Source organism: Rousettus aegyptiacus, unplaced genomic scaffold (assembly GCF_014176215.1).
Source record: "Rousettus aegyptiacus isolate mRouAeg1 unplaced genomic scaffold, mRouAeg1.p scaffold_m13_p_7, whole genome shotgun sequence".
Taxonomy (NCBI): Eukaryota; Metazoa; Chordata; class Mammalia; order Chiroptera; family Pteropodidae; genus Rousettus; species Rousettus aegyptiacus.
The window spans coordinates 8,677,260-8,695,565 of NW_023416310.1; the positions used below are offsets into that span (position 1 = coordinate 8,677,260).

General features: G+C 39.8%; 1 long non-coding RNA gene across 1 annotated transcript in view; it reads left to right on the top strand.

Annotated features, from left to right (window-relative positions):
* LOC118605207 overlaps positions 1–17,592 on the top strand; it is a 222,379-nt gene extending 204,787 nt beyond the window's left edge. The window contains exon 3 of the long non-coding RNA XR_004951990.1: positions 15,881–17,592. This is a non-coding gene — a long non-coding RNA (uncharacterized LOC118605207). The remainder of the gene's footprint in view (positions 1–15,880) is intronic.
* The last annotated feature ends 714 nt before the right edge of the window (positions 17,593–18,306 follow it).

Consider the following 18,306-nt stretch of genomic DNA (forward strand, 5'->3'; position numbering starts at 1 on the left):
AAATTAAAAGTAAAAACATTAAAACCATAACAGATTATTTTAATTTTAGATTTCTCAACCTCTGCACTATTGGCATTTGGAGAATGGATAATTTTTCATTGTGGAGGCTGTTTAGTATCTGTGGCTTCTACCCACTAGATTCCAGTAGCACCTCCAGTTGTGACAACCAAAAATGTCTCCGGACATTACCAGACGTCCCCGTGGGTACCAAATCACAAACTGTTGAAAACCATTGTTTTAGTGATTCTTGAGAGAGGACCCTTCTTTTCTTTTTGTTTCTCTTAACGATCTGGAAGACATTAAAAATATCACATGCTTTAGACTTTGTTCGGGAGGCAGATTTTGGATTCCTTATAGTTTCCATGTGATCCCCTCCCTCTATTAGGGTAATCAATCAAGAGTTACATTTTTTTTAATTGGTAGGGGATGTCAAGGTTGTTTTTCTTTGCAGACCTTCAGAAAATATGCTGTGGACATAGACTGTGGAGTAGAAGTATTTGAACATGAGTCTTGAGACTACCATTTTTTTTTTTTTAATTGAGCAATCTTCAAGGTATCTCTCTGGATAGACATCCTCTTATCTAACCCTTTGAAGAGTTGTTGTGAATTGTAAATGAAGCAATATGTATGTGTCACATGCAGTGTTGCCAGATGTAGCAAATAGAAGTATAGGTCATTCCATTAAATTAGAATTTAAGATTGACCACTTTTTATCATAAGTATGTTCCGTGCAACATTTAATGACCTTCGTTTGATAGTATAATTGGTCAGTGGTAGCTATTATAACCGTGAACTTAGAACTGGAGAGAGCCAGCTGACAAAACCATGTGCGGCTCCTATTTTTAAAGCAAATGGACGTTTCAACCAACCAGGACAAGAGACATCTGGAATCTTCTAAAGAATCAGTTACAAATACTTCGAACCTCTCACAATCTCATATTCTTTATTTTCCCCCTCATAATTCAGAAGCTTTACTAGTCAAGCATCGTAGCTTCTACTTAATTTTGCTCCTTTGTGGTTCCTCACATCTAAAAAGATATAGAGACAAATAACCAAGAAACAACCTGCCAAATAGTCTGAGATATGAATAAAATCTAAGTTCTTATAGAGACTCAGAAAGAGCTCCATTCAAATCCCCATCTGTCACCTTCTAACAGGGTGAGTTTCGAAGAGTGGCAGAATCGCTCTGACCTCAGTTTCCTCATCTGTAGGGTAGTATCGACAACTCAACAGGACTGCTGTGAAGGCAGAATGAGCTCATAGAGTTGATCAGAATTTCCTAAATAATGCTTGTGAGTTAGTTGCCTTTTTTCTTTGCTTTTCTTTCATTCCTTTTTCTACTCTCTATCAACTAATTTTGATTTTTAACCCCTTTAAAAAGAAATAGTTGGCTACAACTAAAAGATAGAAGAGATAGAATATCATAACTCATGGGTTAAAAAATAATTAGGGAGAATCGACAGCTTGTTTATCAATTTTCAGATCTGGTTTAAATCTTGCTGCATCCTCTTACTAACTGGTTAGTTTTGGGCAAAGTACTGAGCTTGTTTGAGCTGTTTCATTTTTGGACGATGTTCACAAAATGTTTGCTTCTCGTGATCTCTGCAAGAATTAAATAGATAATATATGGAGGTTCTTTATAAATTATAATTGGCACACAAATGTTGGCCATGAATATTACTTTTTATCAAAAAAAGTAAATCGTATCTCTGACTTTACAGAATCATCACCCAGTTAAGTTTTGGTTTCAACGTGAGCTTTGAAGCACAGCTATGCAAGAAATTTATAGTTGCCTGTGTAATATTAATTCCCTCCTTTGTTTTACTAATAAATACCTAACTTTATTCATTGTGGCAATACACACAGTTAAAAGATTGCATTTCTCAACGTACTTTGCTGCTATATGTGGCCAACGAGATATATATGAATCATGGCTAGTCAAGGCCTTGGAGGAGTGGGCAGATCTCCCCCAGAAGGTTTTGGGGCTGATTCCACTGAGAAAAGTAAAAATCTGTGTGTCTCTTTCTTCCTTCCTGCTGCCTGGAATGTGAATGAGATGGTTAGGATTGCAGCTGACATCTTATGACCATGAAGTTATCTTGAGAAGAAAGCTGTGTGCTAAGAAAGTAGAAAATAAAATGAGAATTAGACTAAGTTTCTGATGACCCTGGAGCTAGCATACCCACCCGAACTACTTACTTTTCCTATGTAATATATAAATAAACAAACAAAATTTATACCTTGCTGAACCTCCTTAAATTTTTTGTTGGTTTTGTTATATGCAGCCAAACTTATTCTTAGGCAGCATGCTAAAAAAATACTGTTATACGCATCCCTTTAATTCCCTTTCAAGCAAGGTTTACCCGAAAGAATTGAGAACTTTTGTTCACACAAAAACCTACACATAGATGTGCAGCTTTATTCGTAATTGACAAACTTGGAAGCAACCAGTATGTCCTCTCGTAGGTGGATGGATAAATAAACTGGTGCATCCAAACAGTAGGCTATAAATCAGGGTTTAAAAAAAAAAAAAAGAGCTATCAAGCCATAAAAAAACATGGAGCAAACCTAATCGCATTGTTAAATGATAGAAGCCAATCTTGACAAGGCTACATACTATATGATTCTAACTATATGACCTTATGGAAAAGACAAAACTCTGGAGAAAATTAAAAGATCAATGGTGACCAGGAGTTGGAGGGAGGGAGGGATGGATATGCAGAGCACAGAAGATTTTTAGGACAGCGGAACTACTATGTTTGGTGCTATAATGGTGGATACATGTCTTTACGCATGTGTCCAAATCCACAGGAGTGAACCCTAATGTGAACTGGGACTCTGGGTGATAATGCAGGTTCATCAGTTGTAACAGTGCAGGTCCATCAGTTATGACAAGTTCACCGCTGCGGTGGGTGATATTGATCATGAGGGAGGCTATTCATGTGTGGGGGCAGGGGACATAGGGGAAATCTCTCTGGTTTCCCCTCAATCTTGCTGCAAATCTAAAACTGCTTTAAAGAAATATAGTCTGAGCTGAAAAATATTTCAAAAGAGGACTCTAGAAAAAAATACTTCACTCCTTCAACGCAGAACCTATGAACCTGAGCTATAGCGACTCCACGTGCTTCAGGTAACTCTTTTCCATCTCTTTGTTCGCATCTGTTTCTCATCTGTGAGCAGCAGCTCTTCTCTCGTGTGTCAGTGCCAGGGCCATGACTGAAGCTGTTGCTTGGGCAGAGGGGAGGTTCTCCCTCTCAGCCATGCGTGACATGCCGCTTGGGATACATGGTAATGAACGCGGAGCACTGCTTCGTGTTTTTACTGTGGCATGGTGGACTCCCTAGTAAGTCATGCTCTGTGGGAACCACTGTGTAAGTGCTTAAAGAATCCTTATTCATCTCTGGTGGCTTATCCAAAGTTGATCACCATGAATTGGTGTCCAATAAATTTTATGTGTTGTATGTAAGGAGAATACTACTTCGTATATTCAAACTTGGAATTTTCTTACAGTTTTAGAAAAGTATTACCATGGTTGTATTTCTTAAGACCTCTCAGAATAGAATAAAGAAGTAGCTAATTCGGACCCTGAATATATTCTTGTTTTAGCTGTCGGGAGGGAAAAAGTCCAAAATCTTAGCAGCCTCTATGTTGGAGGCCCGTTACTGGACGCTCTTTCTGGAATCCATGAGTTCTCGGAACTATGTAGGTAGGGATAGAAAATATTTACCTATTACATGTTAAATAATTAATAGTCATGTAATTAAATGTTGCCGATGTTACCAGCGTAAACCCCTTTTCAGAATCTTCTATGAATGGACACACCCGAGCTCACCACAGACATTTCGGCTCTGACGTCTGTCCTCAAGGCCCCACTTCTGCCTTCTGCATGTTCCTCTCGGCTCTCTCACACACCGTCATCTCGGGTGCCTACTTCTTCAGCCCGACCGCGAGTCCTAACCCAAGCCCTGGCTTGTTCTCGAGGCCCCTCCTGTGGTAGCTCCAGAACCATCCCTTTCTCTCTAATTCTCTCTCCTAACCCTCTTTATCACTCATTCGCCATGTTTACGTATTTTTAATTATATCATAAGTTATCTTGTTCTGAAATGATTATTTACCTCAGTCATAATTTTATGTTCTTTCAAGACAAGGATGTACCTTCAAGAACTATGTGTAAAAGGAAGCCTACTTGTCTTGTTTTCAAGTGACACATAGCAAGTAGTTTATTCATCTGAATGAAAGAAAAAAAATCAAGTGTGGCATTCGCATTCTGGAAAGGGCTGTTCTAAATTCATACTTTAAGAGACCCAAGCCACGTCATACCAAACATGCTAAAATATACCTAATCTCAATTAAATATTGTGCACATATGCATAGTTATATATGGATAGCCCTACACATATACACATATATGCCTATATATATATATATATATGAACTGAGTTCTAGATCCCAAGGTAACATAGCGGTTCTGTTTTACAGATATTTAACTGTGACAGTATTATTTTCAATTTTCCAGTTTTCTTCTTTATTTTAGAGCCATAATGGAGGCTGTACCTGAGCCTCGAGTGTCTAAGGGACAAAGTAGATGTTTGTCAGGAGCTGGATGGGTGCAGAGTGATTCCCGACACTCACTCACGGTTTCACACCAGCAGCCTGGCCTCACTGGAGGGAGAACATCTTTGGGGAATGTTGGTTGTGTTGACACAGACCTTAGGTTACATCTTTCACTGCTGTTTCCACTTGTCCTGATTTTTCCTAGCGTCCTCTTTTGCTCTGAGATCTTCCAGGATTTTTCACACCACTTAGGAGATTTGGAGATGGAAATTTTGAGTAAAATGTGTTCGCTCGTTTTCATGTTATGCAAGAGTAAAAACAAAAAGCCTCAAACTCAATTTAGGACAGAGTGGGCCGGGGTGGAGTGGCGCCCATGCACAAGGAAAACTCCAAAGTGCTAAATTGCAAAAAAAACAAAACTCTCCTTGGGTTTAATTTTTGGTGTGGGAGATTCTCTGGAGGGATTTTGGAAAAAGTGACGGAATTTTAAAGCAAACGAGAGCCATCAACATGCATCCTTGCTAACGTGGACCTTCAGCGACAGACCCGTTCCACGTTTACATTGACAAGTGAAGGACGTTACTGGGACTGGAAGTTGCTGCTGGTGGTTTCCTAGGGTATCATGAAACGATTTTAGGGATTTTATCTCCATGTTCTCCACTAACACCACTGCGTCCTCTTCAATGCCTCCGTAACACATACCTCGATTTTACATTTTTATTTTTTCCAAAATAATGCTCTAAACTTGGTTAACCCCCTTAGAGACAATTATAAAATTTCCAGGCCGAGGGGAAAGAACCTTATAAAGTTTATCCCATGAAAGACAGTTCAGAATGGCTTTGCTACAGTGGCTAAGCATCTACGTATAAATTACATGCAGGTCGAACTACATGGACACTTTCCCCATTCCTCCCCGTCTTCCTTTACATCTCCTGATGGATGCTTAGGAAATTATCTTGTGCTTTCAGCCATATTCTTTTCAATCTTGCTTCGTTCCTCTGCACATCCGTTTCATTTTCTATCGTACGTCTCCTGCTTCTCTAGTTTTGTGGACATCTCTGAGTTAAATGATGAGAAGAAACAAAAACTAGAATAGAAAAGTACCCGTATGGTCTCTTGTCCAAATCAGGTCAATATCCATGAAAATGTGAATGCCAATGCAACAATAAGAGGCTTTGCGAGGCAAAACCAATAAAAGGTCAGAGTAGCTGCTGGTGTGGACGGTGAGTACTTTCAGAGACCGCAGAGCCCGCAGGGCTAGCAGGACCAGAACACGTTCCTGGAGCTGAGAAAAGGGAGAAACCTGAACTACTTCTTGAAGGATCAGCTGCATGTGCACTGTACACTCAGTTCATCTTAGTATTTTGGGCCTGAGTTTCTTTGTCTGAAAAGAGATGATTCATGAGGAACTATGGAAGATTAGTTGAACAGCGTGCATTGTGCAAATAGTGCAGTCCCTACTCTACAGTATGGGCTTACTAATTAACAGGGTCATTATTATTATTTTATCTTAGCTGGAGCACATCCTAAGAATAAAAGGTGTCTGTGTGTAAATCGAAATGTGCTTAAGTTATTTTTATATCATCAGCGTATCATTGCCTGAGGGCAAAACATAGATCCTCATCCACTCCCTTTATTCATATGGTCAGTTAAGAGCTGGATCTAAGTGACTGGTCCACTAATTATTTTCCCCTAATGCTGGAGGTTCCCAAAAAACTGTACACACATTTCACATGTTCGTGTGACATCAGTTCATTTCTAAATTATATTACCGAGAAAGTGGCTGCTATTAAAGTTACAAAAAGTGCATGTCAGATTATTTCAGTTATTTTGAGGCCGCTGAAAAAATAATAAATGCCTGCGCAACTTGAAATTCCAGAAGATAATGCTATTTCTCTCCTTATCCTGACCGTAGAGAAGTGATTGAAGCTGTAAAAAGACTGACATTCTGTATCTGGAAAAAATAGTGAGCCTCACTGAACTGTATCACAAAGTAGGACAATCAGAAACAATTTGATGTTGTTGAAGGAAGGGAAAGAGGGAGGGAGAAAGGAAGAGAGAGAGAGAAAGGGAGAGAGGGAGAGAGAGAGAGAGAGAGAGGTGACTGAATGTGTTTTTAATTAGCAGCTGCAGCAGGGGAGAGATCTTAACTGCTGGAACTGGACATTCTGAGACGTGGTCGGGGAAAAGAAGTCAGGTTTCCTCTTTGCCTGAGGGCAAAACATTGGCAGTAGAAGCAGAGTGTGGGTTCAGGTTCTTGAAATCCAAGGCAACGATGGCTTGGAGTTTATCTAGATCAGAGGTGAAAGGTTGAGGTTAGTATGGAATCTGGCACTTGAAATTTTTATTGCATTGGCAATTTGGAGTGATAGTTCCTTCAGCGTTCCAGAGGAAGGTCTCCTGAACAATTATAACATATCCAATCATCCAAACAATAAGCAAATCCCAACAGCTTGGATAACAACTCTAGGGGAGGTCGGAATTTGACATTTGCATCTCTCGAGTCCGTCCAGCTCCCTTCCTCCCTTCTTTCATCCCTCCCTCTCTCCGCCATTCTCTCCCTCCCTCCCTTCCTTGCTCATAACGTTTTCATGCTGTGAGATATATAGTTAAAGGTGCACTAAATACATATGCAAGGTTTAATAAGTGATTACAAAGGTAAAATCTTGTGACAACAACACCCAGATCAAGAAATAGAACATGTATAGAATCTCAGAAACTCCGCATCTGCCTTTCTTTGACCAATCACAACCTCCTCACCTACTGGGGTAACCATTGTGCGGCCACAGTCATAAGCATTTTGTTTTATTTTGTTCTGTTTTCTTGAGGAGCTTTATCAACGTGTTCATTTTTCAGCGTTGTATTTGGAGAGGTACCTATGTTGCTGCATGTAGCTGATGTTCATTTGTTTTATTTTTGTGTGTAGACCCCCCCGGTATGAATATACCACAATGTATTTAGCCATCCTAATGATGGTGGATATCGGGTGTTTCCAGCATGGGTCGTTGCGGATATGCTTTTGCGCATCCTGTGTGGTACGTGCACGAGCCTTTCTCTGCACTTGCATTGGAAAGACTGACTCTAGGGGATGAGAATCTCCAGTTTTAGGACATAATGTCAAACTGTTTTCATAAGCGATGTGTCACTTTACACTCCAACCAGCAGTGAATGAGAGTTATTTCACGTCTTACCAGAGTTGATAATTTCCAACTTTAAAAATTGTTGGCGTTCTGGTTTGTATCATGGTTTTGGTATTCATTATTACTTTGACAGTTAATATATTGACAATATTCATTACTACCACCAAGGTTGAACACCTTTTCATGAGTTTAATGCCAATTTGGAAGGATTACTTTATATCTTTTGACCGTTTTTGCATGTTGTCTATCTTTTTCTTGAGAAGTTATTTAACAATTTACATATTCTGTTTACCAGTCGTATATGCTATAAATGCTATTTCTATTCTGTGGCTTAAATTTTCACTCTTTTTATGTTGTCTCTTAATCTATGATTTTTATAGTTTTTTGTTTTTAATACAGTTCAATTATTAGTCTTATCATTACTAAGATAAATTTTTATCTTCTTTATTCTAAGATCCTTAAGATATTCACTTATGTTATAATTAAAATATTTTTATGGTTTTCTCTCTCTTTTGTTGGTCTTTATTGAAAAGACCATACTTACCTAAACAAGATAAAATTATACCTCTATAGCAGTTCAAATGTTGACATGTACATGATTCTATTTCTGTGTCGTTAGGTTATTGACTTAGTGGTTCACCTTGTATCGATACCACATTGTCTTAACTACTATAACTTCACAAAAAATATTGATTTTCTTTAAAGCAAATACTCTCAATCTGTTTTTTTTTTTTTTTTTTTTTAAGGATGACTTTGTTACTCTTATCTTTCTGCTTTTCCACATACACCGAGAAACAAATACACACTCCTATTTAGGGATTTTGTTTGGCATTACATTGACTATATAAACCAGTTTGTGAAGAATTGACATCTTTAAAAAATTAAATCTTCCAAATATCATAAACGTAGTCTAAACTTCTAATTACTTAAGGCTTCTGCAATACCTTTTACCTAAGTTTTATAATTTTTTTATAAAAGTTTTGTATATCTTTTGCAAGATTTATTTCCAGACATTTACTATATTATGATGCTACTATAAATTATGTAATTTAAATTTTTCATTTTTTATTGCTTTATTGCAGGTAACATATACACATATGTAATATATACATATGATAAAAACCATATAATGGTTTATAGTGGATAAATGTTTCTGTTGAATTCCAGAAACTTTTGTTTGTTATAAATTATCTAAAGATTCTTTTAGATTTCCATATATGCAATTATTTCACTAGCAACAATGATAGTTTTGTTCTGGTCTTATGTTTAACGTTTGCATGTCTTTCTATTGCTTTATAACACTGTTTATGAGATTCAGTACAATGTTGAAAAAATAGTGATAATAGCAGCCAACCTTGTCTTGGTAAGAAATGCAGAGGAGATAATGCTAAGAAACAATCACTAATTATGGTATTTGCAGCAGAGTTTTTATTAATATAAACCTTCTTTAAAATTAATGATATTCTCTTCAACTTCTATTGCTAAGATATCTTAATAAGAAATTGTTTTTGATGAATTGTACCCAATGTCTGGTTGGTTTGTATGTTTTTTTGTTTGTTTGTTTTTGCTTTTTAAAAATTTTTTTAGGAGGTGCTGGCTTTACTGATTACTGAGAGAGATGTGTTCAAATCTTTCTCTAAGATTGTGTATTTACTTATTCTGGTAATTTTGTCAATTTTAACAAGATATATTTTAAAATTTTATTATTGAAAACATACAGATTTGGAATTATTATATTTTTTCAGTAAATGGAAAAAAATTTTCATTATGAAGTGACTCAATTCATATTTTATACACTTATTACATTTATATATCAGACTATATACTTGGATTTATCTTTCATATCATTTTGACTTTTTCATTTCTTCTGCCATAATTTTTATAGGAAGGTTCTTAATTTTTAAAATAAATTTCCTTTTTTAACTTCTAGTAAATAAATATCCTGTTTTTATGATCTTAGTAATTACCATCAATATTGATGCATAAATATTGAACTTCTAAAAATCTAAAATTAATATTTTTACCCACCGTTTATACAAATACTTGGACTTTAGATCACATAGATCCTTCTTCATAACTCAAGTATTTTATTTTTGTCTTGTAAACTCTGCAGACATTGCAATTTTTATACAGGCAACATTTGTTTAAATATATTCACATTATTTCCATTTTCTCTGTTTTCATTCCATCTTACATCTCAGATCCTCTATCTATCTAGCTTTGGTTTTCTTTTTCCTGAAATAACATTTTTTTTCAGAATTTCCTTTAGTGAGAATCACCTGGTATGAAATCTACATTTTAATTTTCATGAAAATGTTTTCATCTTTCCCTCATTCCAGAGAAATGTGTTTTCCCACACCCCTGTCCCCTACCCCCCAAACGCACACAAAATGAAATGCCTTTCTCTCAGTTTCTGTTGCTGCCGTTCAGAAGTCAGTTGTTAGTCTAACATTTCTTTAAACGTAACGCTTCCCCACTCTCTCAGCTTCTTATCTCTTTGTTTGTGGTGTTTGGCAGTTTTTCTATAATATGTTTAGGTTGGACTTCCTTTAATTTATCTTATTTTTGATTCACTGAATTTTTTGAATCAATAGATCAATGTCTTTTGTCAGTTCTGGAAAGTTCTAAGCTGTTATATCTTCATCTATTTCCTTTTAGATATCCCATATGTATTCTTCTTCTGGAAGTCTGGTTGGAAATAGTTAATACTCTATGTCACTTAAAATCTATGTCTCATAACTATGTCTATCACATTTTATGTCTGTCTCTCCATGTTTCAATCAGGCAAATGTCTTCTAAATCTGTCTTACAATTTACAAACTATCTTTTCAGCAGTTTTAAATCTGTTGTTAGACCTGATTATTGAGTTTTTAATTTCAAACATTGTCCCTTTATTTCTAGAATTTATATTTTTTGTAAAATATGCTGTGTCATATTTTGACTTTCTATTCTATAGGTACTTTCAAGATTTTCTTTTCATTTATTTAAACAAAATAGAGGTAATTATTTACTATCTTAGGTCTTTGTAAAACTTTTTTTATTGCTTTTTTTCTTCATGGGTTATGGTCTCTTGTTATTTTTAACTGTGAGCTGTTTTGTTTATTTGTGGGCATTCCTGAAGGCTGGGAGGATGGTACATTTCTCCATAGTGAGCTGAGTTTTGCTTCTGCAACTTCAACCTATATGGTTTGAAGATTTTTTTTTTTTTTTTAACAGAATGAATGTAAATTCAGATCATCAGTATGAGCTCTATGTAATGTGTGGTTACATGATCTCAGAGACTGGCTTTCTCAGCACCAAGGCAGCTTTCTCTACGTCCTTTTCAGAGAAAGAAGGACACAGGTTTGTTTTAGGGGATTAAGCAAAGGAGGTTTATTTCTGGTTGGATCCAGATTTATGAACATGTGTTGCCTATTAGAGTCTCCTCATGTGAACGCTTGGACTATGTCTTCTATCCACACACTGTGTTTTAATCTGGTTTTCCCAACATCCTTAGGAAAAAGCAGCTGTGAGGTCCCCTTACCTTTCTGGATTCCTGCCTTTACATAGATTTTGACCAGATGAACTCTTACTATGTTATCAATTCTTTTGTGTTCATAATATAAAAATGTATTTTATGTAGCATTTTAGATATTTTCAGAAGGACGATATATTTAAATAATCTACTACTTAATCTGAAGTTTTTTTTTTTATTTGTAAATCTTAAAAATTTTGGAGTAATGTTGTGGCTTTAGTGATATATAGGGCCAAAGATGGTGGTTACATGTGGATTTCACAGTTTCTAACAATTGAAATCAGAAAGTCATTCACTCTCTTGACTTGTAAGATTTGTTTATAATCTTTGTCTGATAAAAAAAAAGTAGAAATTTATTTTTGATACAAGTAGAGGAAATAAGATAAAATATATAATGAGAAAATTATTAAACACCCAGAGATATCACTGTTTCACTGTTACTATTTTGGTATTATATATACACATGTGTAAATGTGCACATATGTAAATCGTATACATATATGTATACACATATGTGTGTATTTATATTTTTATTTATAGTATTAAACAACATTAATTATGCCCCACATATATTTCTTCCTGATTTAGATATATGTGTAATGTGCCAACGACCTACCGTGGCTTATTTAATTCTTCTATTTTTTAAATTTCTTATAATAAGAAAAAATTAAATTAGTATCTTAGTACCTGAATCTTCGCTCCCATTTATTACTATTTTCTCCTAAAATTTTTTTAGAGAGGGATTGTTGAGAAATTGCTTTTAGATATTTTGGAGGCTCTCGATAGATCATCATATTAATATTTATTCCAGAGACAAGTGGTAATCGTTTATAATCTGGGAATAATAATACTTCCATCACACGGATACGAGGCTGTAAGAATTAAATGTGACAACCTACACGAAAGCCTGGCACATCCTAGGTACCCAAAACCGTGCCCACAGTATTCTATTACTTCAGCTCCTGCTAATGTAGTTGTACGGTTGTCATCAAATCAGTCCTAAGTGATTCGACGTCCAAATGTGTAAACAACCTCTTTTCTTGTCTTAGCCTTGGCCCTCCTAACCTCCTCCCCACCAGCCATTCATCCCTTGCCCTCGCTAATCGTTTAAATATTAGCATGATTTATTTAAATTATTAATTTGAAAATTATTCTTTCTTTCTATATCTCAGAGCCCTATCTTTAGGTTAAAGTTAAATAACATTATTTGATTGTTTAGGATTCTTAACACACGAAAGACTGTATTGTGGATGGCAAAGAATGATGGAAGACGCCAGACAATTTAGGTTATTAGTGACAGCCCCACCGTGACCTGCTAGATGATCTCGGGCAAGTCATCTGTACTGTGGGAGGCCATCTCTCTTGTCCCGGTGACTGCATGGGGTTGTGAGGATCAGGCTCCATCTGGCTGAGAACATGTCCTAAGTGTACCCAGACAGGGTGTGCACATGTGAGGTGCCGTTCATGGGAGCCAGAGTCTAACTTCTGGGAACATGTTTCTGGGCTGTATTCCCAGATGCCTTTTCCTTGGTTTGGTGATTGTGAGCAGAGCCCTTGAGGCTTGAGAAGCTCTGTTAGCACATGAATGCAAGAAGATGAGAGAGAAATCATAATATTTCTTTCTCCATAGGGAACTTCCAGCATCTCTGAGGAAACAGAATTTCTTTTGATCACAAAAGAGCAGAAAAGGATATTAACCATGGAGTGTCCACTAATGAGAGGGTTTCTGTACCCTTGCAGGGGACAAGGCACTTGATCTGGGAGAACAGGCTGGAAGTATCTGGGCGTGCTTACGTGCGAGTCACCGGCCACACCAGCCTTGCCTCGGGCACCAGGTCTTTGGGGGTCTGCACAGTGACTCCCAGTGTCCTCCCAGAGGTCTGGGGAGAATAGACTGGTCTGGAAGCTGTAAAATGAAGTGTGTATCAGGGCCCCTTACAAAGTCCGATGCCTACAGGACCAGGCAGATAGACTTGTGTCAGTCTGGCAAACAGGAGAGCTCGTACTGTGCAGAGAAGGCTGGGCACTATTCAGCTGCTGCCCCTTGCAGCTATTTTGGATACTGAAAAAGTGTGTGTGTGTGTGTGTGTGTGTGTGTGTGTGTGTGCGCGCGCTCTTGCTTAGCAGCAGGGATGGGCCGGGCAGTTAGCACGTGGATGGAAGCAGGGAGGCAGGAGAAGCAGTGGAGAATGATCAGGCTCCTGCATGGCTCCCTGCGCCAGATCCTCCCAGGAGCCGCCTCTGTCTAACCAGGGCCACTACAGTGCAACTAAGAGTTAATATCCTCCCCAGGCCTAAATACGTCTCCCTCTGGGTGTTAGAGGGCAGATTTGTAGAAATAATAAGTTTCTCCAAGCCAAACATAGGCCTCTGTTTCAAAGGGGCTCCCCAGGCCAACCCAATGGGGCCAAAGAAAATACTCCTGAGACCTGGATGCGACCTGGGACTGCCGGCCCGAGCCTTCTCTCCCGAAAGGAAGGAATTCCGCTCGAACCCAGCTTCTAAGGCGATGATCAGCATCGTTTCAAACAGTCATTTTGCGCCCTTCCTTTCCCTCTCCCTTGTCATTTTCCTCCTCCTCCTCCTCTGGAAAAAAGAGTTTTCCTTCTTTTTCCTTCTTTCCTCCTGTCCCCTGATCCTGCATGAATAGCCACAGACCCAGACTGCCTACTGCGAAGTGAGGAGAAGGAAGGAAGAAACAGAAGCTGCTGCTCTGAGACGCCGTGGGATGGGCTTTTTTTTTTTTTTTTTTTTTTTTTTTGCATAGACCAGAAAGGATAAAGCTGGAAATGATTTGCTCTGGGTGACTCTAAGTGTCGCAATCTTTCATATGCTTCAATACTTGGAAATGATCATCAGACTCTTTTCGAATTTTCTTTTGGACCTTCCACTCTAAGGAGATAGCTGCTGATGGCTATGCTGGGACCATGGGGGGTGGCTTTGTTACTGGACTTCTGTCATTTCCTGGAAGAAAAGGAGAGAATTGTCCCCATGACTCTCCTACAGCGGTGGCCAAAGATAAGTTTAGAAACTTTGCTGGAAACTTGGACGGCATTGGCGCTCCCAGGCAACCGTCAGGACGGTGGGATAAATCACAGGTCAGAATGTCATCTCGGACTTTACGCTCTGACCACTGAGACCGCGTCTCTGGTTAGTGCCGAAGAGGGTCCCATGTAGCTTTGTGGAAGTAGCCGAAGCCTAAACACACCTCCTTCTTCCAGATGCTCGGGGCTCTGTTTACAGATTAAATCTCCGGATGTGTACATTCAATGTTCTTATTCGAGGATATTAATGGTCAAATGAACTTGTCTGGTGACGGCTCTGTCACATTAATGTCTGACGGACGGTTCGGATGCGAAAGGTGCGTGAGACGTGCCGAGGGCTCTGAGTGCGTTAGTCAGAGGCTGCAGGGCTGAAATGTGAACTTGTTTAGAGTGAACCCAAATGGAGTAGCTGTAACCCTGCGGGAGTCGAGTCATTTTAAATGCCACAGCCCCCCCCCCCCCCGAGGCGAGGTCTTGATAAATAGAATGAAACGTACACAACATTTACCTTGTGATTTGCAATCTGCCTGATGCAGTCTAGCAGCATTTCTAGGAAGCTTTACAGGTTCGTAATCATTATTGCACAATCTAAAGTCAGCTCAGAGGTCAACGAACTACAGGGCTCTGCTGATACCTCAAGTCTGTTTAAATCTTCCAAAGGTACTTGGCTCATCTCCCGCCTGGAGAAATCAGGAGAGAATTCTCACAGAAGGTGATGGGCGTGGCTAGGCTAAGGAGTGACCTCTTGGATTTCTTGAACCTGTAGTGAACATCCACGCAGTGCCCACCTCTGAGCTAGGTTTTGGTTCTGAAGATTGTACACGGTCTGACTGGGAGGCAAGCCCCACTCACAGAAGCAAATACAGAACCAAATGGGACCATCAAACCTAATGTCCAGGAGTATGGCACAAGACATAGCCAGACATCGAAGGGCCAAGTAAGATTTGTCAATGTTCTCCCCCAAAACAGGTGCACTGGCAGTTTCAAGACAGGATCCTGAGGTGACCTAACTGATAGCATTGTGAGGACCATCTCATGACATTTGAAAGCATTTGGTGTCGCTTCACACATCATCTTGAGCTAGAGTGTGCGGTGCCATGAGTAACTGGAAAAAGGGGTGAAAAGCTGTGGATTCCCCCCCTCTCTCCACCCTGGATCTGCTAGCAAGTGTCTCCTCTTTTGCCTTATACTCTCCATACATCCTACCCATGACCCTGTAGACACGACAGAAGTCACAATGCCAAGGGAAGAGGGACAGCTCTGGGATTCTCCTGTGACTTCTGCTACTTGATTAACACTCACACATCAATAAGCGACCTTTCTTAGCGCCCTGGTAAAACAGAAACCTTCCCTGTCTCACTGGGGACACTCCAGAGTCCAAGAGTCCACCAATCCAAAGCCCTAAGACGGGTAGGAAAAACACTTCTGAGAAAAAGTTTCGTTTTAAGTTTAATAGGAATTGTTATAAAAGCAACCTTATTTTCCCCGAGATCTTGCTTTATAACAACTAGTTGAAAGCCGGCCTGAAATGCATGTGTATATTTAAGCATTTCTAGTCATTTCCAGACTATTTAACTAAATATAGATCTGCTTTAAAAAGATGAACTTTTTGTTTGTTTGTTTTCTAGGAGTAGCATCTTTGTCCCATGGATGTATAAGAAAATAACTAAACTATTTCAGCCCTTCGAAAACCCATTCCAGTTGAAGCAATGCCAGTAAGAATAGAGATACTGGCTTCGTACCCATTTCAGTGGCCTGTAAATCAGCCAACACTTACTGGGCGCCTCTGTGTGCCAAACACTGTGTCGGGTACTAAGGAGAGAGAGGCGACGCAGACGTGGTCGCTGCGCCTTGGAACTACCTTGCTCTTCAAGAGGCCGCTATGGGCATCTCTTCCGTAGGACAAACAGTTCCCCAGAATACACTACCCAGCACCTTTGCAATTCCTGCTCTTTTGTGAGTCATTCTAAAAACATCCAGGCTGGATTGAGCTTGGAAAAAAAAAAAGAAAGAAAGACAGAAAGAAAAATGAGAAGTAAATACATTTGACAATAAATTTTGAGATCGTGAACCTTGGGATTCTTTTTATAATGCCACGTACTTCAAAATCAGGCAGTATTTTTCATTGGACACTGATTTAAAGGTAGCTCAACGAAAACACAGGATTAACTGTAAGTAGTGAGATAGGGAGCCTGAGCCAAGCTTCCAAATAAACACATCAGAGGTTTGGTCTAAAAAAAGACAGAACACAAATAACCTCCTCTTGATGTGCATACAGTTTCATTTAACTGTTCCCGGGTCATGAACTAATTTGCCAGAAAAAGAGGTTAACTTCAGTGCAGCATGGCGGCGCCTCAGGAAACAGGTTTTATGCATGTGGCCTGTGGGCCACTCAAGGCCCAGCTGGTGAGATGGCTCTCGGACAAGCACTTTGGAAAACTCTTGGGTGTAAATGAGTCAGTGGGCAGTGCCTTCGGAAGTCGGAGAATATGGGCCTTAACGAACACACACTTGACTTATACCCAAACGCTGATGTCTCCAAATCAAAGAAGTAGCCTGAATACGATCGTTTTGAGAGGCTGTGTGACCTCGGACAGCCCACTTCCCTCGCTGGACTAGGTGTTCTGCCTGTGAAACAAGGAGATTGGACGAGCGGCTCTTTCAAATCCCATCCACTATATGGAGGCCCCGCCCCAAGGACTCAACATGGGAAGGCTGGCCTCTGCCTCCAGAAGCTTCCGTGTGACGAGAACAGTCAGGTGCCCACAGCGTTAAGAGCTCAGCCACGGAGTGACTTCCATTCACGATCATCTTTCGGGACCGTGAGACCGGAGGGTGGACGGCAGCATTATGTCACCTCCAGGCAAAGACCCAAGTTCTCTTTTAAGGTCACAGGATTTCTCCTCACATTTTACACATCATCAATTGCCGCCCCATCTGACCTAACTCAGTGAGTCTCCTGATTTTAACGTGCGTGGAAGTTACCTGGGGATTTTGTTAAACACACATGGTTCTGGGCCTTGCTCCCAACGATTGTCATTCAGTAGGTCTGGCTGGGGCCACCCCTGGACTAAACTTCAAGAACACTGTTCTAACTGTTCTGAATTTGGGGTCCATCTCCCTCACAGAACTAGTCTCCTGGGGGGCCAGACACCCACCCATTTGATACCACAAGTGAACAGAGAGCTTCGTAAAAGGGACGTGCCAAGTGTTCAATCACAGTCAGTAAGGAAGTGAGTCCCTGAACGAATAAGGCCCATATCACAGGGAAGGTCATTATCACCGTGAACTACCAAACATTCAAGTCTCGTAGAACTCATCAGGCAATGCTTAAGGAGCTAAGGTGAGTGGGAGAAGGGGTCCAAGACAGGCTCCGAAGCTGGGTCTTGGTGGGGCCACCAGAAACAGTAGGCTGCTTGCAAAGGGATGTTTCTTCTCTAGCAAACACATCTGTCCAGAGGGAGTCCCTAAGCCTCCACTATATTTTAAGTTGCATCCTTCAAAATGTCAAAAGTAGGATTACAGTGTAAATGATTGTCAACTCGCTCGTGTCCTCCTGGTACTGTGCTGAGCGTTACGGGGCCGTTTGGGGACTTCGGGCAGCAGGGGCTGGGGGAGGGACAGTCTTTACGTGTAACTGAATAGAGTGAGCTCCAGTGTGTCTTGGGGGGATAAAGCAGTTCACAAGCTGCTACTTTTTTGTGACATAGCTTTTATGGGGGGAGAGCCAGAATATTAAGCTCATTGCTTCCAGATGGGAAGGTTGGACAAGACAGAGAGGACTTGGCTCTGAAAACCTGGACGCCGCGGTGCGATATGGATGTGACATATTGAAGTAATCGAGATAGAAGATCTGGCTTTAGCCAAGGCTGTCAGATAGATACTTTTTTAAACATTACATGGTTTGTAACAAGGTATTGTGTATCCTCCCAGAAACTCTGCAGCCTCAGTCTCTGGGAAGGCAGTTGGTGGGGGGGTGGGCCCCGCGGTGCGGGGTGCGGAGAGTGTGCTTATTTTGCTTGAGTTACTAAAACTCCTTTTATATCCAAAGCAT